Genomic DNA, 16569 nt, shown 5'->3' on the forward strand with positions numbered 1-16569 from the left:
TCATATGCAAAGCTCCGCACAGAGAAATTGTTGCGAAACTAGCGCTGAGGTAGTTTCCTTCGTACTCCGTTTATACATCTTGCACATATGAACCTGTAACAGGTTGGGTTTCGTTAGTTTAGGTTTCTATTATGCCTTGCATATACGATCAACTGCATTTTCACAAAAAAAAAATCCTTACAAATTCAACGATTTTCACTTCTGAAATCACCAGAACTACCTCAGCGCTAGTTTCGCCGAAATTGTAAATCGATGGCCAAGATCAGTACATGATAGCACAACATTACAAAGATGTAAGAGAAGGATGCATTTCGAAATGGGAAGGATGCAATGAGGTTTACTTTTAGGAGACAGTGGATACCCCTTAAAATTTAATGACACATTTCCTGAATCTTGTCACATAACCAGGGCAAAATTGTTGTAGGGTACATAAATCGGCATGAAATACAGTGGAAAAGTAGTGTGTAATTTATGCAAGAGGCGATTTCCCGTCCTAAGAACAATGCTGTGAATGCTTTGCATATAATTGTGGCATCAATTCTGAAGCTGTCCACCTTTCGTTCGCAAAATTCTTCTTAGATTTCTTTATTTAGTTGCAATTTAACTGGTCTACATTCCTCCTATTTACATTTGGAAAAGTATTTAATTCTTTTTCATATGTGACCCAAATTCCTTCCTTTTAACGTTATTCCATCTGTCTTTTTGTTTTTAATTACGGTATGACAATATACTGTATTTAGGAAGAATATCAAGAACCAAGAACTTTGAGACATTCTTAAAATTACTGCCTCTTACCCGTTTGGCTATCATCGTTTCCTCGTGCCAAACAAAACAAAGTCAGCCATGATCATAATTATGTAACCAATGAAATTCGCGATTTCGAAGCCGTGGTCGTATGAGAAATATAACTTGCAAGATACAAGAACGAAATCCCCACGTTAGTAAACACATGTTAATTTTAAAGAAACGAGGCTTGGTGAAACAGTCAATTTTTAAAGATCTCGTTAAAATTAAACGATCCATTTGTTGAAAAGTCGTTTGTGCTGATTTAAAGAAGCTTGGTGAAACCGGCCCTAAGAGAGAAGTAAGTTGCGGGCTACGTGACTTAAATTCGCAGTTGTTTTAAAGACAATAATCGACAAAATAAGAAGTATAATAAGAAAAGTAAATGTACCAGTAATAATGTGAAATAAAACCTATTAGTTTGATTATTTGGTTCTCAGAGGAATTAGTAAAGTCTGCATCGTCCGTACCTGTCATTTATAGATATTTAGATTTTATTGAAAATTTCATAATAAAGCAACAGATATAAGGTCTATAATACCGGAAGCTTAACTTACTATTGCTTTCTCATTTTCGTTTAAAAATAAATTGTTTCAAATTCATTGCTGATTTATCTTTTCTAAGTGTATTCAAATTTATGATATAGCACATTCATAGTAATTTTAATTAAAATGTATGAAACCTAATGTCAATGATGCACGATTTCCTAAATGCGAGAGGAGGTTTTCAAGCATGGCTGGCTTAGCGAAGTATATTTTAAGATCTCTCACTGCTCAGAAGTGAGAACAGAAAGAGCCAAATTGCCCGAACGCTGATTATTATTATTATTATTATTATTATTATTATTATTATTATTATTATTATTATTATATTTGTATATGTTGGTAATTAAAACTCCTTACTATAATGAGGACGGAACTGGTCAAAATTCAATTTCTGCTGATTCATAAGCTCATCACCATGCAAAAATGACAGACGGAGACGTTCAATTTGCGAAATATCTCCGGACAGGCAATTATTCATCATTTGTGTGAGTTGGGTTTCGTCCATACAGGAGTCTCTTATCATTCTTGTGGTGTTTGAACATACCGCTTAGACTTATGATGTATCAGAAATGAAATTTCTCAGAGAAACAACGAAATACGGCAATAATGAACCAAAGAGGAAATTAAGATATGTCAGGTAGATGAATTACAAATTACGTTAGTTCTAATAAAAAATTGATATACTGTAATATAACAATAAACTGGATACGAAATATTTCAAGAAAGAAAGCAGATTCCCATGCACAATTCTCCAGTACCAACCCAGAGAAGAAAAAAATTTTGTAGACTCCTCTAAAGCGAATAACAGACGTAACACTTTGGGAACCGAAACAGATCACCAGAAATAGGGCCTACACCCATGAAAGGATACTATTGTTATTAATTATTATTAACTTTAACAATACATTAAAACTTTCTGTAACTGAATGTAATATATCTGTTTAGAATCGTATACAGTTGGTCATTTGTTATGTCGTGAAACCAAATGCTTGTGTGCACCGTAGCTTATAGTAAAATCCTTATAGTGGGGGTAAGCGAGCTAGCTACCTGCCAGTGAAAGTGTAGCGACGGAGAGAACCTTGCTAGCACAGTCTACTATATACAGTCACGAAGCTTGAGTTTTGAGGTACTAGAAACAATAGACTATGACGGTACTATTTTGCATTGCCTGTAATGAGGCGATATTAGCGATCCTAGTGGTGAGCAACTATCTAATGTTTGCATATTTACTACGTATTGAGCTTCGCGACTGTATATACTAGACTGTGTTGCTAGTCCATTTCTTTCTCCTTACGCGCAGTAGGTTTCATGAGATACCGAATGGCCTATAAACACTTAATACATCTATAAGTTGTCGAACTAAACTGCTTACGTAATGAGAATGGTAGGTTAAGACAATATACACTCATACTCTTTTGAAGAGACAAATCTCCATTTCCTTTTTACGAAATTGATCTGGATGCACTATAGTTCAGACGAATACTCTACTACTTGAATTACAACGAAGGAATATATTATTTTCGATTGAGATTCAACTTTCTGAACTGAGACAGTAGGTATAAGAAACATTGCTAATTTCAATCCTTAGCTATTTCGGCGTCTCTGTCTCGAAAAATCTGTATCAATCTTTCTGTCTCTTCAGAGTAGCCATAAAACTAAGGATCGATCTCATATGTCACGAAGAAGTATAACTTACAATGGAGAGGTTTTATGAGATTGGTAATAAACTGGAACATTTTCTTAAAATGTCTCAAATATTCCTTTCATAATAGAGAAATTGGAACGTAATACATGGACAAAATCGGCGAAAAATATTTTTGTAAGAACGAGTCAATAACAACAAACGGTGTCATGATAGACTAAATGTGAAAAGGAGCATTTCGAACAGTTTCTACAATGGAGGCTAGTGTCAAAATGAAGATATTGTATGTTCTATGGTGTATATAATATTCTTAAGTTACAAACATAGATGTTTCGGTCGCAATATTTGGAAAATGACATCTATTCATTCACTCACCTACCCACTCGTCAATCCGTCCATTCTTCCATCCGTCCACCCACCCATCCATCCATTCATCCACTCACCTATCGACTCGTCAATACGTCCATTCGTCCAATCTATCCCCTCATCCATCCATCCATCCATCCATCCACTCACTCATCCATACGTCCACTCTCCCATCCATCCATTCACCCACTCACCCACCCACTCGTCAGTACGTCCATTCGTCCACTCACCCATCCATCCACTCGTCAGTACGTCCATACGTCCATCCGTCCACTCACTCACGCATCTATCCATCCATACATCCATCCATTCATCCATCCATCAACTCACCCACCCACTCGTCAGTCCGTTCATTTATCCATTCTTCCACTCACCCATCCATCCATTCATTGATTCACTTTCCCATCTATCCAACCTACTTCATCTGTCTGTAGGCCTATATCTATGAAGAAACTTCTTAACTTAGGCTCTGGACCTACTTAATCTCCAACATGTTTAAATGATCACTTCATGCTTTGAGAGAGGAAAAGGGACATTGTACTCCTAGCAATGTCAGCTAAAAAAAAAAAACTGGAAGCAATGATAGTGGAGATACAGAAACTCAGCACGGAAGTAGGACTACAACTTAACACACAGAAAACAAAAGTCATGACTAACAACTCCAAAATACCAATCACAATAGGAAGCAGACAACTAAACTACGTGACTGAATACATCTACCTCGGCCAACTAATGTCCTTTCACAACAGACGACAGAAAGAGATTCAAAGAAGAATCGGAAACGCATGGAAGAAATTTGGAGCCTCAGTTTCATTCTGACAGACAAGACTTACATTTTAAAATTAAGAAGCGGAGTCAGTTCCAGTTCCAGTTCCTCTATACGGAGCACAGACATGGTCTCTAATGGAAAGAAAGCGGGACATGCTCAGAAAGTGCCAACGAAAAATGGAGAGGAAGATGCTAAACATTACACTCAGACACAGACTACGTAACGAAGACATAAGGAGCCAAACACATCTTCAAGACGCAGTAGAAACGGCTGACAAACTGAAGACGAAATGGGCAGGATACGTGATGCGACTCAACGCGAACCGGTGGACATACATCCTTACGACATGGGACCCAAGGATTGGCAAACGCAGCGCTGGAAGACAGAAGACAAGGTGGGCAGACGAACTTAGATCAAGATTCGGCCATCTATGGTCAAGAACAGCGAAAGACCGACAACAATGGAAACTAATCACAAAATGACTTGCACCCCAAACAGTGACTAGTGAACAGTGGACCATTCAGTGTTAACCCAGACAGCATCCCAAACTATTACATTACAAAAGTGACCATCTTTCCCGGAGTGGCTAACCGGGAATTGCTTGGCAAGCCACCCTGCATAGTCAGGAGGCCCTTGCCCTTCACAGAATTTCGTAGCTAATTCTTAATTCTTAATTAAGTATCAATCTCATATATAACGAATTATGTCTATTCGATTATAATGTTATTGTACTTTCATACTTCGTGTTTTTATTTTAGCACTAGCCGTACCCGTGCGCTCCGCTGCACCCGTTAGAAATAAATATAAAGTAATTACATAATTAAAATAGGACATTTGATCCAGGGAACATTCGTGTTTGATAGAAGGATAAATCGTTTAATATGTTACTTAATTTAAATTGTATTTAAAATATTAAAATGCGATCATTTTGATCCAGAGACCACTAATTGGTGCAATGACAATTCCTTTAACATGTTTCTTAATTGTTATTACCAATTATTTTTGGAAAAGCGAAAATTAACAGAAAAATTTTGGCTACAAATTTATTATTATGTTTATATTATATTCTATTATGAAAAAGTGTGTTGATAACGAATGTACTCGAATTAGAAAGTTTTTAATTTGTTGTAGGAGCTCTTGAATCTCAGGAGGAACAACCTTTACAACAGCGCAAAATAATCTGCTTGGCTCACTACCCAATTTTTTTGCATTGCATTTATTGCATATCTATTTTATGTATTTTAACACGATTCAATTGAGCATAGTTAAAATTTGAATTATAAAATAATGGATTGCTAAGCTAACGTACTATTACTGCATACTAAATCAATACACTCTCGTTGTTCGTTAATTCTCTGGGATAAAAATGAATATGTTCATAAACATTATTATAAGAAATACAGGAAATGAATATACAGAATAACCTATCAAGTTTTCTGTGCATAAGAATTTCGATTTATTTAATTCAGGCCCCCTTATAACCCCCCTTTTAAATAACGTATTTTGAATGCCATATAGCCTATAATCTAAGTTACAACGAACTTCATTTATATTCCAATTTTCATCTAAGTCGGTTCAGCCATTATCGCGTGAAAAGGTAACAAACATACAGACAGACAGACAGTCATACAAACAAAAATTTCAAAAAAGCGATTTTCGGTTTCAGGGTGGTTAATTATATAAGTTAGGACCAATTATTTTTCGAAAATCGAAAATTACCAGAAAAATTTCGGCTACAGATTTATTATTAGTATAGATTTACTACTTATAATTTAGGAGAGAACAACTTTTAATAACGATGTAAAAGGCTCGATATCTTTAAAACTTAGATAAAGAGATATCAAAAAGACTACTGAAATGTGTACAGAACAATTATAACATAGTAAATGAAACTGCACCTCTTAGGTTCTAGTTACATCTATTATCAGGCAATACATCTCACTTGGCGATATGTGTCAGAGGAAGAACAATTGGTTGTATGCATCTGAAGTCTGATTAGTGTAATCTGTTACCAGTCTGCGATGTATGCAAAAGAGGAGAAAGGAACTGGCCACCCTATCTCACAGTCTCCTGGTTTGGTTGCCTCATGAGTGATGCCTTATGGGCTTCACTTAAGAGGTTCCAACCTGTCTTCGGATAGTTGACTAAAGAAATTAAACTACGTTTATAATTATTTAATTACGTAAGTTCTTAACTTTGTAATTATAATCCTTACGATTTATAACTCCATAACAAAATATTGTATTACGTTAAAACATCTTTTCCACAATAATAAAACAAAATCTATCCCATGTCATTAGTTAAATGCATGATGTTATGCTATCATAAATTTTACACAATCCAAGGTTCTAGTGATTGTTACAGCGATAGTGAGGGTAACTAAATGAAGCTATGACAATAGGAGAAACGGAAGTATTCTAAGAAAATCTGCGGTGAAGACTCACTGGAGACTACAAAGTCGGAAACTGCTCTGATCACCGTGAAATATAGTTTGGAACATACATATGAAACGGAGTCGCCCGTCTGCACAGTTTCATAAAAGTCAGGCGAAATCATGCAACATAATGCAGCATTAGCAGCCGGGGCTCCAAATCGACTTGAGAATGCGCGTCTGTTGAAAGACCTGTAATCCCGTTTCATAGTGTATCATTCATCAAGAGCCCCTCTGTAAAATGTCCTCAAATGAACGGTGTTTCCTTAGAAAGACGCGGTGGAAGGGCATTCGTTCAATAGAAGCGGCAGCAGGCAGAACACAATTGTAGCAGAAGCACTGCTTAAACGACTAAAATTACATTAATTTGTGCCCAGTAATTTATGTATGTCTTTCTACGCTGTACCAATGTATGTGAAGAACTTCTACATTTGAGCCGCCTTTCTTTCCATCTACTTTCTTTCCAGCTAAAGATTGAAGTAAATGTAAATAAATGCACGTGGCTTAATGGTTCGTGACTGGCTATTGAACGCACAACGCCTCCAAGCTCATGCTTGTCATCTTCTTCCTCACATTTAAATAGTTACTTCTAAAACAATAAAATGTATAATATACATGGAATATGGGTAAATTAAACATGCTTATAAGAACACTTTCTTACGATTTAAACAATACTTTTATATTAGTAGTTTCAGATATTGATTGATAAATCATTGTAACGTATATTATGGCAACGCGCATGCGTAATAGGCATTAAGTTCCTCCCAAGGTGACTTGCAGCTTCACAGAGCACATTAGCACAGCTGATAACATAGTGCGAGATTCAGTGTTGCCAACCTCAAAGAAATATCTATAGAATTAAAGAAATTTTCCGCTCTTCAAAGAATAACATTTAATCACGAATCTACAGAGAAGAAAATCCACTATTCCCAGTAGAGAAACAATGAACTCTTCTATATCAACGCGCATATATCAAACTAATGAAAATTCTTCGATATTCCTATGTTATTGAATCACCGTGTCTGTCAGCACAAAATTCGTCTCCCCCCTGCCTCTAGCGCGTGTGCGTTCCGAGGATGATCATGTGAGTGATGCATGCCTTGATCACGTGAAAGATCCCTTTGTGAATCCCCTACTTCGTCTTTCTCGCACCATCTGAGGTCGAAGTCAATGTCTCAGTCGCAACAGTTTGTTCGTGGCAGACGACAGTGATTTTTGTATTGTATTGTAGTAGCGTATTGTTAAAGCAGTCAGTACACGAAGCGTGTGTTATAGTGTTGTGGTTGTGTCGGATATGGAGAGGATAGAGCCGCTATAAAGAAACGGTTAATGGTATACGAGTTCACACACTGACGTAAGTAGAATCTAATTATTATAGTAATGACATTTTAACTTTATTAAAAATCATGCAAGTCTTGTTATTAACTTTCTGTGAGCATTTTACAGGTTAGTTTAATGAATGTGTTGAAATGTTGTCTGCAATATATCAGATGATGGCTGCCCTGCGTGTTCACTTACTGAAATAATGCGCCCTGGTGGCTGCTTTGGTAACTAGCTTGCAATTGCGGAGTAATACATTTCGGTTTTGTTTACGTTTACTTCAGTCTTTAGTTGGAAATAGTATACATCAAGAACCAGACTACTTGGCTTATTCCATTTTCAAAAGACGTCATCTTTCCATCTTACTACAGGCCTTCCAACATAAAATCGGATTGATAGTTTAATAACATTCTTCAAAATCTATCCTTATTTTTTTTAATTTTTTATTGGGTTATTTTACGACGCTGTATCAACATCTAGGTTATTTAGCGTCTGAATGAAATGAAGGTGATAATGCCGGTGAAATAAGTCCGGGGTCCAGAACCGAAAGTTACCCAATATTTGCTCGTATTGGGTTGAGGGAAAACCCCGGAAAAAACCTCAACCAGGTAACTTGCCCCGACCGGGATTCGAACCCGGGCCACCTGGTTTCGCGGCCAGACGCGCTGACCGTTACTCCACAGGTGTGGACATCCTTATTCATGTCTGACATATTATATTTGCAACTTTTCTCCTCTCGACTGGTAGACCTTGGCCCTCTATGGGCTGTCGTGCAACGGATTTTAGATACACAAAATAGGAGTCACAAGTGAGATTCCTTAAGGTGTGTAACGGTATGAGTGTGAATGTCTTGTTTTATTGTAATCCCACAGAATGTTATATAGATAAATTGGGTTTCCGATCTGATTATTTAATGTTTTTCGTTTCTTAGCGTATGAACGATATTGGCTTTGGCGTCCAGTTGTGATCTTAGGTGACGTGAGGTCGCTCTCAGTGATTCTTCCAAGGTCGATCTGCATGTTAGAGTAGTACTAAGCTTCTTCTTCTTTCGAGAGCAAGGTAACCACCGGTAATTATGTAAGTTTTGTAGATTCATTTTCAGAGTTTGTAATTCTGGCCACGGCAAAAATTTGACTTAATCATTGGCTTGACTTAACTAAATACAAAATGAATAAGCTTATGATATTTGCCGTGGTAACAAATCTTTGCTTCGATAATAACTGCACATCGAGAACTACACTTGCCAGGAAACAATAATTTATAGGCTATATCTATTCCTGATTTGGTTTGATGTTAGTAATTAAATGATTGTTTGAGGTTAGCTGATTTATATGCATGGAGGGGTGATAAAGAATTCTGAATATTTAAAGAAATATTGTTGAGTTTGAATGTAAATTATATTGCTTAATTTTATTCTGCTGTTGGGTAATTCTTTCTCAAATACATATGAAACTGATTTTTAATTACTGTATTGTCGGATTTAAATATGAATTATATTGTTGAAATTAATTCTGATCTTGGGTTACATCTTTGAAATATAAGCTTTCCTTATTTGGTAAAATAATTACATCTACCTTTCTCCCTTGTAATATAATTCACGGCACGTTTCAGGTGAAATATATCATAGATAAAAGTAAGTTCAGTTGTCAAGTCAAAAGTTATATTAGATAGAAAAAATGGTAAGTTTAATAGCAAATCATGCAAATAGCTATACTCACTGCACTAACACATAGTGAAATACAAATATTGCTCAGAAATTTTTCCCAACAAGGAAAGTCATAAAACTAGCTAAAGATCCATCATCACGAAGGACTTGAAATAAAAACTGAGGAAAAGAATTACATGTTTGTAATTTGAAGTAATGTACATGATATGTTTTATTAATTTCTGTATATCTCAACTGATTGAATTGTTTATGCCTTTAAATTTAATTAACTTACTTGCTATGTAATATATTTTATAGCTCAACTGATAAATAAATTTTTGGGTTTGTAAATTTAATAATTTGATTGGCTATGTACTGTATATTTTTAGTAGAGCCATTAATGCAGCTCAGTCGGCAGACTCGCTGGCCTTCTGATCCGGAGCTGCGCTCGGGTTTGGGTTGGATTCTCCGTTTGGTCTGATTGATTGGTTTCTTCCGAGGTTTCCCCAGCCGTGGGACTGATGCCGGCGAATCTATGGCGAGTCCTCGGCCTCACTTCACTTCACCCCCGTTTAGTCTGATTACCTGGTTGAGTTTTTCCGAGGTTTTCCCCAAACATAAGGGAAATGTCAGGTAATCTGTTGGCGAACCCTCGGCCTCACCTCATCTCACTACATTCCGCCAAAAATTTGGAAAAAAAAAATTGAAATTGTAAAAAAATTATAAAAATTGTAATTGTAATCTTGTGAAATTTTGACTTGTTCCACATCTTAAAGCTTCATTGCTAATGTAAGATCTATGGAATACAATAATTAAAATGAAGTGAAATGAAAAATAACTACTGTAATTAAATTTAATTGTGCACTTAAGGAAGTCAATAACAATAATAAAAAACAGAGTGATATAACAAGTAAGTTGAACAGAAAAAGCTAACAGAATACCCAGATATCTGAACACGAAAAGAACAAAACTTGTAACTTACAGATTACTCATAAAACATGTGTTAGCTTATGCATTTGTGTGTAGATTCCAAACACAATAAACCAATAATAATTAACATTGAATAGACATATCAACAGCAGGATAACTAAAAAAAAATTGTAAAAAAAGTAATATTGATTACTGGATATTGAATAACAGACGAATTATGATGAAAAGGTTTAATTCGGCTAGAAAACTGAGTGGATGTTACAAATCCTGGTTGGTACGGACATAATATGTTGAATATTTATTCATCAAACGTTGAATATTTAATTGAACGTCGTTACAGCTTCACAATAAGTAATTCAACTTTTGACTCCATTAAAATTTTCTTTATTATTGTTGAAATTGTCAGCCGTTGTGGCTATGTGGATAGCACGTGCTATCTTCCGTCCACGGGACCGGGTGTTTGTCGGTTGTCTTGTGATTATTATGTGACATCTCCGGGGTGGTCCTGTACCATACTAATCCCATGACCAGGGAGGCCCGCATTAGTGAGATGTCTAGTGTGTGATTCAGTGATTCGCCCTCTCCTACCCGCAGTGGAAATCAAGACGGAAAAGAGGGAAGTTGAACCGACTATGAAAGAAAGAAGGAAGATTGTTGGAATTTTGCTGTAGGGATATAAATGCCCGAATGTGATTATTTCGCAAGTTCTTTCTTTATTCGAGCAATGATATACAGATGATGGAATATCATATGTACTTCGGTACATTAAAATAATATAATAATATACAGACTGAACCGTAAGTAATGTCATTAATTGCAAGAGGTTATTATTATTATTATTATTTTTTTTTTTAGATATTGCAAACAAAACGTTTAATAGGGCCTACAGTTTTGCTCGGTTTTACTTTCTTTCCGAGAAAAGAATTATTTTATATCAAACATTTCGTAGAGTATTTTGAGAAATATATTAATTAATGTTATTAATTATTTAATAAGTTCCCGAGTTGCTCAGTCAATTTAAGACAGCAGTGTATTATCATGATACATGATTGAAAGAATTTTAATTTTATCCTTTAAATGTGCAGAAATTTGATCCCAACAATGTAATTTTTGTTCTGCAAAGGAATTTTAAAATGGAGTCCGCTTTGACAATCCTGTAAAAGTTGTCTGCTGAAGAGATTCAGCTTGCGTAATGCGAGAGATGAATGAGACAACGAGAAATGTAAATAAAATACACACAATTGCTTTTATGGGAAATTTGATTTCTTGTATGTCCGTTTACCGGTTATTACTTTAAAATTAAAGCTGGAGGGAACTATTTCTTATTGGCTGGAAAAAGAGCTTGTAGTTCGAAAAACGGAGATTTTTCGAATCACTAATTAGATTTTAATAAATTAAGTACGGTAAGCTTTTCTTGTCTGTGTTCACCGAATAGCCTATTTAATTAAAATTAAATCGAATAGTTTACAAATAATATCCTTAATTTAGTTCGTTTAACGTAAAATAAGCACATCGTAGTTTTATTTTTTTCTTTAGAATTTTAAGCGTTTTAAATTGTTGTTTGATGACGTGACATAAGCTTCATTATTGTTTACGTTTTCTAGAGTATTCAAGTGAAATGGGAGAGTACAAGTATGTCTTATTATTTTAAATTTATTTTGAAATAAACGTACCTTATTGTCTGCGTTTTCTGGACATTTAATTTATTGTAAATGATTTCCTATGTTTTCGTATCATTTGTCTTAATTTTTTTTTTCCTTTCAAATTGTCACACAATTGTTTCTAATGATTATTCTTTATGAATTGATTAGTAGGCCGATCTATTCGAACACTTATTTAGGGCGGCGTTTTTTGTTAAAAAAAATTACTGATATAGGTTGTAGAGCTTATTTTGCATTTTCAAATATTTTATTTAACGTTAAATGAGCAGTATTCATTCTCTGCTCTCTAACACAGATTAAACACAAAAAATTAAACGGTATATCATCTGTATTCTTTTTTTACGAGTTTAAAAACAATGTACCGGTACGTAGCAATGATCTTCAACTTCCCTGTTCATAGCGAGCCAGGTGAAAGGGCTGTTCAGAGCAACGGAGCCTTATGTGCACTCCCTACGGATTACACAGAGTTGTGCGGTCTCGTAATTCATGTATTACAAAATCTGGAAAACTATCCAAGATAAAGCAAAATGGTATATGACTTTTTTGTTGCTCTTTACTAAAGGAATCACCCACCTGAATGAATGACATTGCTTACGGTTCAACCTGTATATTAAAATCGGAATAAGTAAAATTTGACACTTGGTAAATTATTATGATACGAGTTTACGTGTACATTTAACCTACGTTAGTTAAAAGCAAAGTAAATTTAAGTGTACTATAACTAACAAAATTCCCTTGTCTCCGCAAAACCACATTCAAGTATCATAATGCGGTATTTTTTAAATGTATTTATTTTAAGTCGCTTTAACTTAGAAAGTCATATCGCGACAATACATAAACAATTTTTACAGTTTACTTAGAGTTTACTGTATTACAATTATCATTTCAGATACATTTGTAAATATTGATAGCTTTCAGAAATTTAATAAAGAATGGGAGTATTATTTAGTTATTTTTTAACAGATGCTAACGATTGATTATTTCAACCAAAACTGTTAGGTATTTGTTTTAGAACAATATATGATACTTGTTTTGCCTAATATAGAGCTTTGAAGACCACCGGCGTAGCTCTGTCGGCTAAGGCGCTTGCCTCCCGATCCGGAGTTGCGTTCGGGCGCGGGTTCTATTCCCACTTGGGCTGATTACCTGGTTGGGTTTTTCCGAGGTTTTTCCCACCATACGACAAATGTCAGGTAATCTATGGCGAATCCTTGGGCTCATTTCGCCATATATCACCAATTCCATCGACGCTAAATAACCTCGTAGTTGATACAGCGTCGTTAAACAACCAAATAAAACAAGTATACAGCTCTGATGTTGTATGTACGTGTGGATGCTATTAAAGTGTATAAAGTTCATGTTTTACAATTATATTGATATATCCTGTGTTATCTTACATACAGTCCCAACATCAAGTTAACTACACGTTGCACGATTCCCATCATGCTTTCGTTTAATGAGGTGTCCAGAAAAATTCGTTGAAGTTAAGAAAAATACTCAGCGTGGCTATAAGACTGAAAACAAATAAGGAAGTTTGGGCCTTTTAATTTAAGTAGTACGTTTAAAAAGTTGTAGTAAGCTCTTCTTAATAATGACATTAATTAAAGCATTGGATTTGCAAAATTCTGGTTTTTTGCTATCGAAATTATCATACCCACAACTTCGGGTCCCTGATCAAAGATAGTGTATCATGGCCAATATCTCAAAAATGAAATTCTTCACTTTATCAGAGTAACGGAGTACAAGAAGCCATTCTCTGAATCCTGGGTTAAAACTCAGACGAGAACGATGTTATTATGGGGAGATAAAATTCTCGGCATGACTTCCTGCTGAAGAAAGTAAAGTTGAAACATGAGACCTTGTCACTAATGACAGCGGTCCCTGATGCTCGAAATAAGTAAATGTAAATGAAGTTAAAGTATTGTTTCGAAAGTTTTTAAGGAGCTATAATTGCTAAAGCGTACAAAAGCCAGTAGTTGATTTGAATGTAGGATTAGTCTTCCATCCAAATATAATCTAAATCTAAACCTAGGTACCTGTCAAATATTATTATGTTGCTGTGTTTTATAAAACGCTAAATACTAAGAAGAATCAGAGACCGCTGAACCGAACACTCACAATTCCGCAGCTCCCCACTCCGTTACCCGATGAAACGAAGAAATTAATTCGTTGTCTTGTCTTATTGGAAAAACCTTGACCTACAAGTGTAACTCTTTACTGTCCTTTCCGAAGCTATTCATCTCTCGAAATAAGATCATGAAACTCAAGAAGACTCTTAGAACTGCAATGTTGCAATATTTAACACACACATTGTACTTGTCAAATAGATAGAGCGTGGGTCTTAAACCAAAAATTTAGGTTAGAAAAATAGTAAGACAAAGTTGGAGGTTTTGGTATAATAATAAATCCAAAGTGATGTATTTGAAGACTAAATTTCTCCTTGAAATTGGCTGCCAGTAGGAAAGATGACACTGTAGAGATAAAATTATAGTATATCCAATATACTGCTTCGAAAGAAAATGTAGGAATATCCAGCAATAAATCGGAAGTAATGACATTTCCACGAAGATGAAAATCATTAAAAAAAAGTTAGAGAACAAGTGTGTCTGATATCTTTGAATATTATCTACTTTGGTCCCTTCTCCCAATTGGTCTCGTATGTCAATATTTAAAATACTAGGATTGTGAATAACATTTCTTAGTTATATAAATTTTAATGTAGTACATGGTGTAAGCATAAAACGCACTATCAAAAATGTGAAAGATTTATGATATCTTTTAGATTTCGTGAATGATCATTAGTCATCATCGTCATCTCTCAAGTCAAGGATTAGGTCTTTAAGATCTGTTCCGAGACTAAAATTAGTCCTTCCATCTTCTCCCAGATCGTCCGACATCTGTATGTCCACATGGCTTGTAAGTAATGCTTGCCGAGGATATCTTGAAGGAATCATTCTCAACACATGACCCCTCTATTGTATCTGATATCTTTGAATATCATCTACTATGGTCCCTTCTATCAATTGGTCTCGTATGTCAACATTTTTAATTCTGTCTCTTCTCGTCACACCAAGCAAGGATTGTAAAAATCTCATCTGTGTCGCCTCTAATCTTGATTTATCTGAAGCTCTGAGAACCCATGTTTCGCTGAAATATTATAGTGCCGGTTTTGATACTATATTGCATATACGTTGATTTATTTCCTTTCGCATACTTTTTCCAAAACGTCGTTTGATACATCCATTTCATTTATTGAATTTTACTATATTTTCTTTGAAAACTCCATTGACATTTTTGGTTGAAACTGTGGGACCTAAATACACTGGCGGACAAAAAATGTGAGACATTTGAATTTTACTTTGTATTTAATATGTCACCAATATGTTATAATGGTGATTAATTTAATTATACAATTACACTGAAAACGAAAATGACTATGACTTCATACCACCAACAATAACATTACAATTTAGATTTGAACAAAATTTGCTTATGCAGAGTGTGACAACAATGGGCATTATTGTTGGCAATTGTTGCTATTATGAAGTCATGTTCATTATCTTTTTTTGTATAGTAAGATTACAATCTTATTGAGCACTATTTAAAACATACTGGTGACCTATTAAATACATTTACAATGTAAATTCAAGTGTCCCAATATTTCGTCCCCCAGTGTATTTGCATGTAGAGACCTGTTCAATGATTTCTTCATTTATAGTTATTTCTATTCTTGTTTGTTCCTTCTCTCTCATTGCCATTGCTTTTGTTTTCTTTGTTGAGATTTCCATATATTATTTTATTACATTATTTAATTTCAAGCACTTGAAATATGGATTTGGAGAAGAATAGAGTATGTGAAATGGACAGACAGTTGGAGAAAGTGGGTGAAGAAAGAATGATGCTGAAACTGATCAGGAAGAGGAAAAGGAATTGGTTGGGTCACTGGCTGAGAAGAAACTGCCTATTGACGGATGCACTGGAAGGAATGGTAAACGGGAGAAGAGTTCGGGGTATAAGAAGATATAATAAGATAGACGACATTAAGATATATGGATCATATGAGGAAACGAAGAGGAAGACAGAAAATAGAAATGATTGGAGAAAGCTAGGTTTGCAGTGAAAGAACGGCCCTTGGGGAGAACACTAAATGAATGAATTTAATTTCGTGAGATGTTTGCATATTATCCCTTTTTTCGCCTGGTCATTTGCAAAAGGGAGTGTGTGTGCGTTCGCATTGTTTACCAAGATTCCTTTAGGTTTGCTTGTTCTCCAGATTTCCTGTGCTTCATTTCGTATATCAAATAACATGGTTGATAGCTCGCATCTTTGTCTCAAACATCTATTGACATAAATCTCACTATTACTGTTGTTTTGTGTCATGTTTATTTTTGTTTCATTATATATTGATTTAACACCATTTATCAAATTATCAGGTATTTTATAGTTTTCTAAGAATGTCCATAATTTCTTGCGATTT

Source organism: Periplaneta americana, chromosome 3 (genome assembly GCF_040183065.1).
Source record: "Periplaneta americana isolate PAMFEO1 chromosome 3, P.americana_PAMFEO1_priV1, whole genome shotgun sequence".
Taxonomy (NCBI): Eukaryota; Metazoa; Arthropoda; class Insecta; order Blattodea; family Blattidae; genus Periplaneta; species Periplaneta americana.